Source organism: Nicotiana tomentosiformis, chromosome 8 (genome assembly GCF_000390325.3).
Source record: "Nicotiana tomentosiformis chromosome 8, ASM39032v3, whole genome shotgun sequence".
Lineage (NCBI taxonomy): Eukaryota > Viridiplantae > Streptophyta > Magnoliopsida > Solanales > Solanaceae > Nicotiana > Nicotiana tomentosiformis.
Genome location: NC_090819.1, coordinates 106,762,401 through 106,776,824, shown reverse-complemented (window position 1 = coordinate 106,776,824; position 14,424 = coordinate 106,762,401). Strand labels below are relative to the sequence as shown.

The 14,424-nt window shown below is 39.4% G+C and overlaps 2 non-coding genes across 2 annotated transcripts; both read right to left on the bottom strand.

Annotated features, from left to right (window-relative positions):
• Positions 1-7,046: 7,046 nt before the first annotated feature.
• On the bottom strand, positions 7,047-7,169 carry LOC117279513 (U5 spliceosomal RNA). Its single transcript, XR_004509932.1, has one exon. It is a non-coding gene; the product is annotated as a U5 spliceosomal RNA (small nuclear RNA).
• A 2,221-nt stretch (positions 7,170-9,390) lies between these two features.
• On the bottom strand, positions 9,391-9,506 carry LOC117277563 (U5 spliceosomal RNA). Its single transcript, XR_004507864.1, has one exon. It is a non-coding gene; the product is annotated as a U5 spliceosomal RNA (small nuclear RNA).
• Positions 9,507-14,424: the final 4,918 nt, after the last annotated feature.

Below are 14,424 nucleotides of genomic sequence, written 5' to 3'. Positions count from 1 at the left end.
CAGCTCCGTTATGTCATTTGGGACTTGCATGCAAAATTTGACGTCATTCAGGGTTGATTTGATAGGTTTCGGCATGAGTTTTATAAGTTGGAAGATTTGAAAGTTCATAAGTTCGATTCATAGTGCGATTCGTAGTTTTGACATTGTTTGATGAGATTTGAGACCTCGAGCGAGTCCGTGTTAAGTTATGGGACTTGTTGGTATGTTTAGACGGGGTCCCGGGGGCCTCGGGTGTGTTTCGGGTGGGCTACGGATCCTTTTCCCCTATTTTTGAACTGTTGTTCCTTTTTTGTGGTGTCCTTCTTCTCGATTGCGAAGAACCTTTTCGCGTTCGTGAAGTGTTACTTCTGACCATCTTGAGATCCTTCTTCATGTTCGCGTTCAACCTCTCGCGTTCGCGAAGGTTTGCCTTTCCCCTTCATCGCGTTTGCGATTAGCCACCCGCGTTCGCGAAGCTCTTTCTGGCAGCCTCATATTTCTTCTCCGCGTTCGCGTTCGCCGTCTCGCGTTCGTGTAGGTTCCGTCCCTTGTTCTTCGTGTTCGCACTCCTTCCCTCGCGTTTGCGAAGGGTTTTTCTGGACAGCCTTACTTTCCTTCTTCGCGAACGCGAGCCTTTCTCCGCGTTCGCGATGCTTTCAGACCTGGGCAGAATATAAGTTTTCTAAATCGAGGGTTATGCCATTTTTCATCATATTTTGACTTGTAGAGCTCAGTTTTGAGCGATTCTTTGTGGGTGTTTCAAGAAGATCGATTAGGTAAGTGTTCTTCACCTAGAATTTAATATGTTCCATGATTTTATATTTATTTTTATCATTTAATTTGTGTTTTGAGTTGAGGAAAATTATGGTGTTTGAAGAAAGTTTTCAAAATGAAAAATCATGATTTGAGGGACGAAATGGTATTGGAATTTGATAATTTTAATATGGTTGAACTCGTATTGGAATGTGTGTTCGGGTTTTATGAAATTTGTCGGGTTCCGAGGTGCGGGCCTGGGGGTCGACTTTTGGGTCGATTTTTAGTTTTTGATAAAGATTGAGTCTTTATGATCCAGAATAGTTTCTTATGAGTTTTATTTGTGCTTTGAAGTTATTTTGGTTAGATTTGAGCCGTCCGGAGGTCATTTCACCCGAGAAGTTCATTTTAGAGTATCGGTTTGTCTTCTTTGAGGTAAGTATCTTGCCTTACCTTGTGTGGGGGAACTACCCCCTTAGGATTTGAGTCTTCTATGTTGATTGTAGTCTGTGCACGCGAGGTTACGAGTACGTGCTCAGACTTATTTGTTGAAGTTGGCCTTTTAGGGTTCCTAGGTCCTTGTATTCATTGAATATGCAGTTGTACTTGTTATGATTACGTTCTTTAATTACTAGTTTCACCTTTACCTGCTTAATTAGAATCAATTGCTTCATGATCTACTCTTACTGTTTAATTGATTTATATGTACCTTAATTGAAATTATTATCTCTTCCATTGCCATGTTATCTTTTTCCTAACTGCGTATCTTTATTTGAAGTTGTAGTTGTCCCTTTTTGTAAATGTTCACCCTTAATTGAGGTTATGGTAATTTTTTCGCTGCCCACTTTTATTTGAATTGGTTGTATCTCTTCCGTAATTGTCCAAACTTAAAAGAAGCTTAGATATCCTATGCCTTAGTGGACTTGCCCTTATTTGGAATTATTTTAGTCGTGTTAGTTTCTTGTTGTTGAACCGTATATTGTGCAAGCAGCTCATGCAGACAGCTTAGAAGTAGCTCAAGAAAAGCCTCGCAACTGCTTCCTTTCTTCTATAAATAGAAGAGATTTCAGTTCATTATGTAGATCAGTTTGAAGTTGAATAATATATCAATCTCTCTCTATACTTGTTTTCGGTTTATTTACTTTACAGTTTTTATTTTATAACATGTTTCTAGTTTTCTTTTGTACAGATGTTTACACTTTACATTTAGTAAATTGTTAATATGCAAACATCTATATTAATTAATGTTATACTTTCTTCTAAAAAGGAAGTACTATTTTTGGATGGTATTTACCCTTAAAATGAATAACAATTAAATTTATACGCGATTTTAAGGATATATGGCTTGATTCAATACAAGTAATTGAGGATGTTAGATAAATAAATAAAAGATAAAATGAATAATCAAACGAGTTGTAATGTTATGGCCCGGCTAGAACTTGGGTTGGACAATAGTTTTGCCCTCAATCGGACCCTCGGTTCGGAGCCAATATCTTTCTCCATGTCGATCCAGTAGTAGCCGGCCCTGATTAATTTTCGAACCAAAGATTCCGCTCGCGAATGGTTCCCGCAAGTGCCTTTGTGAACTTCTCTCAAGACATATTCGATATCTCCCGGCCCCAAGCATATGGCCAGTGGGCAATTTTCCAGTCTTCAAGTAATTTATGTACTTGTTCCTCCAATCCCAAGTTAAACACGAGGAGTTTACTTTGGCGTGACCTTCTTCTACTACTGACTTCATGAGTTGTACTACTGTCCCCGAGCTGAACTCATCATCATCAACCGAGGACCCCAAGTTAGCCAAAGCATCGGCCTCACTGTTCTGATCTCGGGGCACGTGCTGTAGGGTCCATTCTTTGAATTGATGCAGCGTTTTCTGTAAATTGTCTAAATATCTTCGCATTCGTTCCTCTTTTACTTCGAGCGCCCCATTGACTTGATTTACCACAAGGAGGGAATCGCACTTAGCTTCGACCATCTTGACCCTAAGTGTCACGACCCAAAATCCACTATAGGTCGTGATGGCACCTAACGCCGCCGTCAGGCAAGCCAACGTCGATTTACCAATTTAATTACTCATTTTAGTATTTTGAAATCATAATTTTCCTTAATTGAATAGTAAAAAAGAGAATTTACAGAGTAAATAAAAATATTTACACGATCCACAATAATGAATAACCTGAAGGAATCCCCAAAACCTGGTGTCACAAGTGCATGAGCATTTTTCTAAGAAGCACAACAACAGTACAACATTTGTCCAGAATATAAATAAGATAAGAATAAATAATTAGTACGATGGAGACTCGGTGGACTGCGATGCGTAGCCTGGGTTGCAGCTCACGTAAAGTCTCCTCAACAGATGCGCCTATGCGCCTGTACATTTAGTGCAGAAGTGTAGCATGAGTATGTAAATCAGCGCGTACCCATTAAGTATCTAGCCTAACCCCGGATAAGTAGTGACGAGGGGTCGACATCGACACTTACTAAAGGTCCAATAAAATAATATAATAAAACATGAGCAAATATGAAGCATACGACAATGGTGGGATGAATCTATAAGTTACATAATCTCCCAATTACTTCTTTTAAAGCATGAATTTCTAAATCTTGTATTCTATCTTAACAGCTCAGAAAATGTCAAGTGCCATTACCAAATAAATAAGGATTACCATATAAAACGCCGAGTATTATTGGAAAGTTTATCTCGTGAATATTCAGACTAATAGCGTTATAACGCACGATTTCCTACCGAGGTCGTTCGTCGCGATCCAGAATAACGTGTACACTATCGAGGAACGTGCAACATGATCCATAGATACATCTATATACTGCCGAAGCGTTCGGCCCGCTCTACAAGAAAAGAAAGGAAGTTACCGAATTACGAGACACGTATTTACAATATCGTACATGGGTACAAAATGAATATAATCTTTACCTTTTCTCTAATAACTCACCCACAACTCAAAGTGTTAAGGCTTGGCCTAGTATACATATATTTATTTCCAAATCAATTTCATTTATAACTTTAATAAATTAAGCCAGCAACATGAGTTTAAATAATTCAAATATTACAAAATAAGATCCTAAGTCTACCCGTACATAAACTTGCTTTCGCTACGTACGGACTCTCGTCACCTCGTGCGTACGTAGCACCCACAACTAGTTGCACATAACAATAAATATCACCTAGAGAGTAGTTTCCCCCTCATAAGGTTAGACAGGAGACTTACCTCGCTCCGAAGTTCCAAAACCGGCTCCAAGGCCTCTCTAACACCTCAAACCAAAGCTCGTCGATCCAAAACTATTCAAACAATGTGCAAACCAATCAAAAGATACTCTAATACCCATAATTAATCAATTTAAACAATTCCCATCTCGCTCGAAAAGTCGACGAAGCCAACCCCCGGGCCCACGTGCCCGAATTCCAAAATGTTTTGAAGATAATCTTTACCCATAACACCACGAACTTAAATATATAATTTATTCTCAATTCCATGTTCTATTTTGTGGTCAAAATCCAAAAATACCAAATTCTAGGTTTTCTACCAAAATTCCAAAATTTTCCTAAATTTTCCCCCTTAAATCCACATATAAACCTTACATTAAGCTCACTACAAGTGGGAAATTACTTATCTTGTGTTACATGATGAAAACTCTTCAGAATCGCCCAAGAACCGAGCTCCAAAAAATCACAAATGAAAATGACGAAATGACCAAGTTCGATCCCATTATGTTCTACCCAGTTTCTGCTTCTGCGGACACATTTGTGCATCTGCGGCCTCGCTTTTATGACCCAAGATGCGCATCTGCGGAGTACACTACCCGTCTGAGATCTTGCATCTACGGAAGCGTTTTCGCTTCTGCGCAGGCGCTTCTGCGATGGCCAATCGCGCATCTGCGGACCAGCCGCTTCTGCGTCTTCATTCTCGCTTATGCGATTCCGCAGGTGTGGAAATTTCTTCGTATCTGCGGCCAATGCCTTGGACCTTTCCGTTTTGCTTCTGCGAGCTCGACCCCACTTCTACGACCAAGACACCGCAGAAGCGATCACACCAACTGCTACCCAGCTTCAGCATTTCTCAAGTCCAAAAATTAATCCGTTAACCATCCAGAAATCACCCGAGGCCCTCGGGACCTTAACCAAATATACCAACATATCCCAAAATATAATACGAACTTAGTCGAGCCTTTAAATCACATCAAACAATGCTAAAACCACGAATCACACCCCAATTCAAGCTTAATGAACTTTAAAACTTCAAAGTTCTACATTCAACGCCGAAGTCTATCTAATCAAGTCCGATTGACCTCAAATTTTACACATAAGTCATAATTGACATAACAAATCTACTCCAAGGCTCGGAACCCCAAACAGACATTGATAATATAAAAATCCACTTCAAACCAAACTTATGAAATTCTTAAACTTTCAAAATGTTAACTTTCCATAATAAATGCCGAAATGCTCCAGGGTGATCCGATACTCAACCCGAATATACGTCCAAGACCGAATAATCATACGAACCTATTGGAACCTTGAAATCCCAATTCCGAGGTCGTTTACTCAAAAAGTCAAACCTTAGCCAATTCTTCCAACTTAAAGCTTCCGAATTTAGATTTTTCTTTCCAATCAACTCCGAACTTCCCGAAGTTCAATTCCGACCACACGTACAAGTCATAATATCTGAATTGAAGCTACTCAAGGCCTCAAACTGCTGAACGTTGTACTAGAGCTCAAAATGATCGGTCGGGACGTTACACCAAGGCTTTTAGCCAATTCGAGACCTGCAATCATGGCCTCATACTCTACCTCATTTTAGTAAATTTCACAGTTCTAATAGACTGCCTAACTATATTACCCGTAGGAGGCTTCAGCACGATGCCGAGCTTGGACCCTTTTGTGTTTGAGGCGCTGATAGGTGGGGATTTTGACTACTTGTTAGCGCCTTTTAGCTTTTATTTTAGTCTAAAAGCATTGAATTACATTCCCGATACTAATGAAATGTGCAAAATTACAGGAATGCTGGATGTTGGAGCTAAATTGGGCAAAACCACTCTGACCGAGAGGTATTGAGTGGGTAATTGAGAGTTGATAGCTATAACAGGCATCATTCGTAAAATGGGTCCAAATTCTTGAGGTAGCCCCTGAGGCTAACAATAATTCTCTTTTAACTTCGGGCACTAAGGCCGGCGTAAAGTCGGCCACAAAGTCATCCAAAATTTGAGATTTTATGGCAGTTCGGGGTCAATACTCGATATCATACCCGCTGATTTTGACGGCTCATTTGGCCAATAGGCCCGAGAGCTCGAGCTTGTGCATGATGTTCCTCAGTGGGTAAAAGGTTATGACATATATAGGGTGGCATTTAATGTACGGTTTTAGTTTTCTGGAGGCGCTTAGCAAAGAGAGCGCCAATATTTTCAGGTGAGGATACCTTGTTTCGGCCTCACCTAGAGTTTTACTGACATAGTAAATAGGAAATTACATACCTTCCTCTTCCAGGACCAAAACTCCACTTACCGCCACCTCGGACACTACCAAGTAGAGGTACAGTTGCTCATCCATCTTCAGAGTGTGGAGCAGTGGCGGACTCGAAAGGTATCGTTTGAGTTCTTCCAAAGCTTATTGTAATTCCGAGGTCCAGGAAAAATTATTCTTGTTTTTCAACAGTGAGAAGAACCAATGGCTTTTGTCCGAGGACCTTGATATGAACCGGCGCAGGGCGGCTATACGCCCGGTCAGCCTCTGAACGACCTTGATGCTGTCCACCACGGTGATGTCTTCTATGGCCTTGATCTTGTCATATTAATCTCGATCCCCCGATTGGATACCATGAATTCGAGGAAATTTTCCGATCCGACCCTGAATGCGTACTTCTCCGGATTCAACTTCATATTATATTTTTTTAATACGTCGAAGGTTTCCTACAAATGTTTTAAATGGTCCTCTGCTCGCAGGGACTTAACTAACATGTCGTCAATATAAACTTCCATTGAATTTCCTATTTGTTCTTCGAACATCCGATTTACTATGCGTTTATAGGTGGCACCAGCGTTCTTTAATCCGAATGGCATTACATTATAATAGTAGGCGCCAAATTTAGTGATAAAGAAAGTCTATTCTTGGTCGCCCGGGTCCATCCGAATTTGGTTGTACCCGGAATAGGCATCGGGAAAGCTGAGTAGCTCGTGCCTGGCCGTCGCGTCGATTATCCGATCGATGTTAAGCAAAGGAAAAGAATCCTTAGGGAAAAAAAAACCTTTGTTACTTAGGAATATCACATTGAAAGAGTAAAACTAGATTTGTATATAGGGGCACTCAGTTTGAGAACCCCTCCAAAAATAGGCGTGTGCCGCTAAGTGCAGTGCACACACGGTATTCTTTAGTAAAAGGCGAAAGAATAGTTCGCTTTGTAGTTTGTACTCACCGCGTAGAGAATTGTAGGGGATTCGCGTGGAATTTTATAGTATATTATTGTCAAGGGAAGAACTCCCTAAATAGAATGTTCAGAAGATAAATAAGTGAAAGTTACACCCAACTTTGCAATAATAAATTATCATGTTCATCCAGAAAGTTTAACATAGAAAACCCACAAAGTCTACAAGTTAATTCCACTTATATCCCTATTAACATCAATGATTAAAACTGGAATTGTTCATAGTACCGACCTGTTTTTGCTTTCCATCTATTTACTGGTTCATAGTGCCGGGCGTAGTCGAAGGTCTATCGAAAACAGCCTCTCTACCCCTCGAGGTAGTTTCTCACTACCCTCCCCGGAACCCACTTGTAGGATTTTACTGGATCGTTATTGCTATTGTTGATTAAACTGGAATTGTAGGGACACTCAATTCAAGAACCCCTCCAAAAATAGAAGTTTGGGCTTACTCTTTCTTTTATGATGTGGGAGTCAGCTCTCTTCTTCCGCTTTAGTCTCTTCACTGTTTTGTTCAATTACTCTATGCTTTAAAGTCTACATTTTAAATAGAAGCCACTTTGTGGATTGTTCTCCTCTGTCCTTTGATTCATTCGCGTTGTTGCTTTTAGCTTTTATTCATTTATGGTTCTTGGTGATTTTGAAAAAAAAAAAGATGCTGGAAGCTGGCTAGGAAGGAGGCGAAGTTAGCGGTTACGGTGGCTAAAACTGCAGCCTTTAGTCGTTTATACGAAGAACTTGAGGGTAAAGGCGGGGATAAGAGTTTGTTTAGGCTAGCCAAGGTGAGAGAGAGAAAGGCCCATGACTTGGACCAAGTGAAGTGCATCAAGGACGAAGAAGATAGTGTTTTGTTGGATGGGGCGAATATCCGTCGGAGATGACAGACTTACTTCCATAGTCTCTTGAACGAGGACAAAGAGGCGGATCCGGATTTTAAGACCATGGGTGCAGCACGATACTTGTCATAATATTAAGTGATGTATATTTTTTTTAGTGTTTTATGACATATTAATAATTTTGCACATTATTCAACGAGATAAGCTACAATCTTACTATTCTAAATATGTGTTTGTCATTAATATTATCAATTATAATCCGACAATCATTGCAAAATGTTTATCATTAAACATGTTCAGGCTTTAGCATATAATTCAAAATAAAAAGGAAAAGTAGAATACTAATGAAAATTTAATATTGTAAAAATTGAAACTTTGCAAATTTTATAGCTAAAAGAAAATGAAATTATCAAAAAGCTCTTAGAGCATATGACAAGTTCTTTATATGTGACTTGCTTATCCAAAAAAAGAAAAGTATATATTATCCTATAAATTTTGAATTTTTTTTTAATAATTTGATTGAAATTCAAATATGTTTATGCAATAATTTTGGATAAAAATATTTAAAACAAGTCTCATCATAGACTTAGATCTTATTGTCACATAAATTATTTATAATAAAACTAATTTATAGTGGATCAAGATAAGACAAATCTCAATGCAAGTAATAAGTAGTTTAATTTCTGACTCCTTAAATTGTTGTTTACCCTGAAGACTTGGAGAAGGAGATAAAAAAGGAAAAAATGATAAGAAGGAAAAAAATAGAACTAAAACAAAAAAAGAGCTACGAGGTACAAACTAAATACGTAGTATTATATTAATGTGTGTCCATAGGGTCTCGACCGGAGGCACCAATGCCAAAATTTGAGCATGGGTGCCATCTACTCTCTATGGCTAAACCATTGAAAATTTCTACATAAAATCTGCCTTTACTTGGTAAGAGGATGGGTGCATGTGCCCCACATTTGCTAACATAGATACGCCCCTGAAAGAGGATGGGAACAAAGACATTGTTCTGGGTGATTTGGGATCCTCCGAGAGCCGTTGCGACTTTGGGTATTGCAGGTGGATTAGAGTTGAGGAGGTTGGGGGGGCTAGACGTAAGATGAGCAGGGGCATTCCGCTGGATAATCTTACTCGGTTTTTATTGTTCTGTTCAAACTTATAAATATCAGTAGGCTCATATTATTATCAAATGGGAAGAATTTATAGCTTCGGATGTTGTGTATATGTTTCCAAAAGATAAATAAAGGAAAGTTACTCCCAACTGCAGTAACAAATTATAATTTTCATTCAGAAAGATTAACATAGAAAAACCCACAAAGTCTACCAGTTAATTCCACTTATATCCCTAGTAAAAATCAAAGATTAGAACTGGAATTGTAGGGGGCACTCAACTTGAGAACCCCTCCAAAAATTGGCGTATGCCACTGAATGCAGCGCGCACACGGTATTCTTTAGTAAAAGGTGAAAGAAAAGTTGCTTTGTGCTCACTGCGTTAGTTGCATGAGTTTTGCATTGTGCTTAAGTAACCTTTTATATCTAACAAGAAGTTTGGGCTTACTCTTTCTTTTATGATGTGGGAGTCAGCTCTCTTCTGTGGTTTAGAGTACAACAACAACAATCAGTATAATCTCACTAGTGGGGTATGGGGAGGGTAGTGAGTACGCAGGGTAGCGAGGTTATTTCCGATAGACCCTCGGCTCCCTCCCTCCAAGAACTCCCCACCTTGTTCTTGGGGTGACTGGAACTCACACCTATTGTTTGGAAGTGAAGGATGCTCACCGCTAGAGCAACCCACTCTTGTCTGTGGTTTAGAGTCTTCATTTTAAATAGAAGCGTCTTTGTGGATCGTTTTCCTCTGTCCTTTGATTCATTAGCGTAGTTGCTTTTAGCTTTTATTCATTTAAGGTTCTTGGTAATTTTGAAAAAATAGATGCTGGAAGCTGGCTAGGAAGGAGGCGAAGTCAGCGGTTACGGCAGCTAAGACTGCAGCATTTAGTCGTTTATACGAAGAACTTGAGGGTAAAGGGGGGGATAAGAGGTTGTTTAGGCTAGCCAAGGTGAGAGAGAGAAAGACCCGTGACTTGGACGAAGTGAAGTGCATCAATGACGAAGAAGGTAGAGTTTTGTTGGATGAGGTGCATATCGTCGGAGATGGCAAACTTACTTCCATAGTCTCTTGAACGAGGACAGAGAGGCGGTTCCACGATTTAAAGACCATGGGTGCACCACGATACTTGTCATAATATTAAGTGATGTATATTTGTTTTAGTGTTTTATGACATATTAATAATTTTTCACATTATTCAACGAGATAATCTATAATCTTACTATTCTAAATCTGTGTTTGTCATTAATATTATCAATTATAATTCGACAATCATTGCATAATATTTATCTTAAAACATGTTCAGGCTTTAGCATATAATTCAAAATAAAAAGGAAAAGTAGAATACTAATGAAAATTTAATACCGTAAAAATTGAAACTTTGCAAATTTTATAGCTAAAAGAAAATGAAAATATCAAAAAGCTCTTAGAGCATATGACAAGTTCTTTATATGTGACTTGCTTATCCAAAAAAAGAAAAGTATATTTAATCCTATAAATTTTGAAAAAGAATTTTAATAATTTGATTGAAATTCAAATATGTTTAAGCAATAATTTGGGATAAAAATATTTAAACAAGTCTCATCATAGACTTAGATCTTATTGTCGCATAAATTATTTATAATAAAACCAATTTATAGTGGTTCAAGATAAGACAAATCTCAATGGAAGTAATAAGTAGTTTAATTTCCGACTCCTTAAGTTGTTGTTTACCATGAAACTTGGAGAAGGAGATAAAAAAGGAAAAATGATAAGAAGGAAAAAAATAGAACTAAAACAAAAAAGAGCTACGAGGTACAAACTAAATACGTAGTATTATATTAATGTGTGTCCATAGGGTCTCGACCGGAGGCACCAATGCCAAAATTTGAGCATGGGTGCCATCTACTCTCTATGGCTAAACCATTGAAAATTTCTACATAAAATCTGCTTTTACTTGGCAAGAGGATGGGTGCATGTGCCACACATTTGCTAACATAGATACGCCCCTGAACGAGCATGGGAACAAAGACATTGTTCTGGGTGATTTGGGATCCTCCGAGAGTCGTTGCGACTTTGGGTATTGCAGGCGGATTAGAGTTGAGGAGGTTGGGGGGGCTAGGCGTAAGATGAGCAGGGGCAGCACTACCGGACCAAATGAGATCCCGGTGGAGTTTAGGAAGAGTGTGGGCAGGGCGGGCTTGGAGTGGGTTACTAGGTTATTTAATGTCATTTTTAGGACGAAAAAGATGCCCGAAAAGTGGAGATGGAGCACGAAGGTTCATGTGTACAAGAATAAGGATGCTATCCAAAATTGCAATAACTATCGGGGTATTAAGCTGGTTAGTCATACTATGAAGGTATGGGAGAGGATGGTGGAGCTAAGGGTGAGGAGAAGAGTGTCTATTTTCGAGAACCAGTTTGGGTTTATGCCAGGACGTTTGACTACGGAAGCCATTCACCTTGTTAGGACACTGATGGAACAAAATAGGGAGAGGAAGAGTGACTTGCATATGGTCTTCATCGATTTAGAAAAAGCTTACGCTAAAGTCCCGAGGGAGGTTCTGTGGAGATGTTTGGAGGCTAGAGGGGTACATGTGGCCTACATTAGGGTAATTAAAGACATATATGAGAGAGCGAAGATCTGTGTGAGGACAGTGGGAGGGGTCTCAGACCATTTTCCGATCATGATGGGGTTGCATCAGAGGTCGGTACTCAGCCCTTTTTTGTTTGCCCTACCAATGGACGTACTGACTCGCTATATCCAAGGGGAGGTGTCGTGGTTCATGTTATTTGCAGACGACATTATTTTGATTGGCGAGATGCGAGACGGTATTAATGCGAGGTTAGAAGTGTGGAGACAGACCCTGGAGTCTAAAGGTTTCATGTTGAGCAAAACCAAGATAGAATACTTGGAGTGTAAGTTTAGCAGTGCTACTCAAGGAGTGGAAGAGGAGGTGAGGCTGGATTCAGAAGTCATCCCTAGGAGGGGGAGTTTTAAGTACCTTGGGTCTATTTTACAGGGAATGGGGAGATTGATGAAGATGTCACATATCGTATTGGGCGGGATGGATGAAATGAAGACTTGCTTTCAGTGTTTTGTGTGACAAAAAAGTACTACCAAAACTTAAAGGCATGTTTTATAGAGCGGTGGTCAGACCGGCTATGTTGTATGGGGTTGAGTGTTGGCCAGTCAATAGCTCTCACGTCCAAAAGAGAAAGGTAGCAGAGATGAGGATGTTGAGATGGATGTGCGGGCATACCAGATTAGATAAGATTCGGAATGAAGTTATTCGGGACAAGGTGGGTGTGGCCCCTATTAAGGAAAAGATGCAAGAAGCACGACTTAGATGGTTTGGACATGTGAAGAGGATAAGCATAGATGCTCCGGTAAAGAGGTCTGAGAGGTTGACATTGGAGGGCTTAGGAGAGGTAGAGGTAGGCCAAAGAAGAGTTGGGGTGAGATGATTAGGCATGATATGGCGCAGCTACAGCTGACCAAGGACATAACCTATGATAGGAAGGTGTGTAGGTCGAAGATTAGGATAGTAGGTTAGGTAGTCTAGATTATTCAGACCGGTAGTATTAGTACGTACTCTCGCATTTGGTTGGTAGTAGTCTTATATGAATACATGTCGGTTTTTTTTACATTTCGATCATCTTACTATCTTGTTGTGTATGCTGCTTTTACATGGTTTTTCGGTGTTGTCCCGTATTGTTTCTTGTTATTATTGTGGTACCTATGCTTGCCTAAGCCGAGAGTCTATTGGAAACACCTTCTCTACCTCCACAAAGGTAAGGGTAAAGTCTGCGTACACACTATCCTCCCCAGACCCCATTATATGGGATTATAATGGGTATGTTGTTGTTTAGATGCTGGAAGCTGGCATATGTAATGTCGCATGCAGAGGGAGATTCAAGATTTGAATTTTATGAGTTCCTATGATAACTTTAAGTAAATTTATAATAATAACTCGGTTCACAATTAAATATCTATAGATATTTAGTGAAATTTTTAACACATACACACTATCTAGGCAAAAGTATTGGGTTCATGCGTACCCATATGTCGTATGGCAAATGCGCCCCTGGTCGCATGGAATGTTGTCACAACCCAAACTGATGGACTTTGATGAGTGCTCGAGTTCTACCTACCGAACACCCTTAAGCATATGTTTAAGATATAAACATGAAATAAGTGTAGGTGATGCATAACATCTGCCCCTAAACAGCTGAATCATGTGAATAACATACGTGAGGATACATACTCGAAAGACATATATACATATACATGTGGAATACAGTAGGGCGAGCCGACAAGGCCACATACTATCCAATTATAGATGACTGTCTACAGTCCTCTAATAGAGTGTAAAACTACCCTTATATAAATACAAACGTATCGTACCAAAATCCAATAGCAGCTCCGGATCAAATGGAACACATCAACTCTCACTGAGCTAGGATCCTAAGGAGGGGGACCGTCAGCCTGCCTACCTACACCTGCAGGTACGAATAATGTACCGAGTATGTAAGGCATAAAAATCAATATATAAAAGGCATGAAAGAAACATTGAGTAAAGAACTCAACCTGTAAGTCTGAATAGCTCCGTGAATCATGAAAATATTTATAATGTCATGCGTATGCGTATAAATGTCATATCATGCATAGGTATATGTGTACATAATATCATCAAGCCCCTGAGGGCATCCCATCATATCATCTCAGCCTCTGTGGGCGAAATCATAAACGTATACCAGCTGATCAGCGGTGGTGCGTATATAACACCATCTGGACATGGGTCAATATACATTTATAAATGAATGCGGTGCATAATGAAATAAGTCAATAAGATCTCTCGGAATGTCATGAGACCCATGAACAGACGATATGATAGTAGGACATATGGGGAATCAAGAACATAGGCAACCCTAGTACTTCTATGAATAGAATCATTCGTGAAAGTGGCGTGCTTGCTCGTTTCGTTGTATCATATGGATCATATCAAAAGGAAAGAAGGGATAGCCTTAACATACCTGTATTATCTCTTACTTATTACTCAACCAAGCTCAACACAACTTCTTGCATCTACAACAACTGAAATGATATTGTCGTTAACATATAATGTCGTACCATCGTATTTGGCTAGTCGTATGGCTTAAGGAAAATCGGGCAGCAACTCCCCTATTTTTAATACATCCCAAAGACTAATAAAGGTCATCAACAACCTAACAACAACAACTATAACCAACAATAGCAACAACAACAATATTATCCAATATGAGTTTCTCTGATTATCTTAACAATCATATTGAGCGGCAATCTCGTTTT